We start from the raw sequence: 2,054 nt of genomic DNA, 5'->3' as shown, positions 1-2,054 counted from the left end.
TCCCTCCAGACTGTTGACTTTGTCTTATGGTAAACCTATGAATGAAAAATCTCTCAAGAGCCCAGGCCATCCGCAGACCTGCTCAGGTCTTGCAAACTCGCGCCATTAGCTGTGACATCAATGGCTCAGTCCATCTATGTGCAGTGCGGTCTTCTACTACCTTCCACTTTGCTGAGCATTATTCTCTTTTTCCATTGCATCCCGGGATACATCCAAACTGCAACAGCTTCAGTTTTATCACCTTGGATTTAGGGAGATCCTTGCTTGACTTGCTTTGGGACCCTTTTATTTGTCTTTTGCGCAGCCCATATAGACTCTGCAGAACCAGCCCTACATTTCAAATTCTCTTTAATTCTCTCCCCATCAGCTTTCTTCTCTGTCTAGCTATTACAACCATACATCGAAATGGAAAATGGTATAGCTTGGATGATTTGGACTTCAGTATTTAATTTAATACTAACCTTTACACTTTGAGAATCTTACTTAGCTCCGTCACGGCTGCCCTTCCTAGCCTCCTGATTTCTTGACTGCAATCGGTTTTCATTAATGACTTAGCCAAGATATAGGAAATAATTCTATATACTTAAGTCTAGAAATAAGTTCTTTGGCATCGTTTTCCTTTGCTTTATCCTTTATTACATGCCCCTAGGTGTTACCCTCGACTTATTCATGGGTCATATCAAAAACTTGGCCCCAAAACCTGCCCTGTACTTCTACCTGTACATTGCTGTCGACTTATAGTTGAGTACATTTTAAGTGCTTCGCTTTCTCTTTTTTGACATTGCAGAAGATGAAAAGACATCCCAGAGGAGTATTGGAAGAGCAGTAGTTGGGAGTCCCAGGCTTCACGGTTAGAACTTAAAAGGCACGACAAAAAGGGGGGAAAGGAAGGGGAGGCTGGTGGCGAAAAAAGCAAACTCAAGTACTAGTACTAGAGTCGGGATCTAAGAACAATGGTGCGATTTCTGTTTGCCTTTGATGGTCCCTGTGATGGTAAGTTATACCTCTGCTAGTCCTTTTCTAACAGCTTGCATTTTTCGGTGTCCAACGCTGACCTGTGTTACAGTGATTCCCAAACATTTCTCCTTCAAATGTTTTGGACTTCAACCCTCAGAAACCCCAGCTAACTCGAAATCGAAACCAAACCTAAACTCTAATGGTAACTTTAACTCTAATCCAAATCCTAACTTTAAACCTAACGCTAACCTCGCTAGTAACCCTAACTCTGGTTACACAGTGCAGAAGCGAACAAAATGGTCTGGAAACCACCAGGCCATTTGAGGAGCGACTTAGGGATCTGGGGATGTTTCGCCTGGAGAAGAGAAGGTCAAGAGGAGATATGATAGTCCGGTTTAAATATTTGAAGGGATGTCATATTGAGGAGGGAGCAAGCTTGTTTTCTGCTGCTCCGGAGAATAGAACATGGAGCAGTGGATCCAAATTAGAGGAAAAGAGATTCCATCTAAACATTAGGATGAACTTCCTAATGGTAAGAGCTGGAACACACTTTGGAGTGTAGTGGAGTCTCTTTTTTGGAGGTTTTTAAACACAGGCTGGATGGCTATTTAGGCTGCTTTGATTGTGAGTTCCTGCATGGCAGAATAGGGTTGAATTGGGTGGCCTTTGTGGTCCCTTTCAGTTCTGTTTCTATGAAATCAGAGTGTGCAAGCATGCACCGCAGCACTATGTCTCAGTGGTTCAGCCACAGAAAATTCACTCCCCCGTCCATCCCCAGCCTCAGACTCCAAAGTGAATGCAAAAAGGCTCCACCAATGACCAGATGTCCTCCTTTTCCAGGACAGGTCCCGCATTTCATTTCCATTTAACCCTTAAATAATACATGATTTATAGGATCTGAATTGAAGCCAGAGTAGTATATGTTGTCATTCACCGAACTATTTTCACGATTGTATCATCGTCGTCTGATAATTTTTTTATTTGATTCTTTTTCTGGACAATAAAACCCCTGGATCCAATTAGGATTTTTTCCCCTTTACAAATATGTATTATTATTATTATTATTATTATTATTATTATTATTATTATTATTATTA

General features: G+C 41.3%; 1 protein-coding gene across 1 annotated transcript in view; it reads right to left on the bottom strand.

The window, feature by feature from the left end:
- The window catches only part of LOC121937117 (HAUS augmin-like complex subunit 8), a 149,296-nt gene that overhangs the window by 111,510 nt on the left and 35,732 nt on the right, over window positions 1–2,054 (bottom strand). The window lies entirely within an intron of this gene.

Source organism: Sceloporus undulatus, chromosome 7 (assembly GCF_019175285.1).
Source record: "Sceloporus undulatus isolate JIND9_A2432 ecotype Alabama chromosome 7, SceUnd_v1.1, whole genome shotgun sequence".
NCBI lineage: Eukaryota > Metazoa > Chordata > Lepidosauria > Squamata > Phrynosomatidae > Sceloporus > Sceloporus undulatus.
Note: the sequence above shows the minus strand (reverse complement) of the source record. Positions and strands in the feature narration are given on the sequence as shown.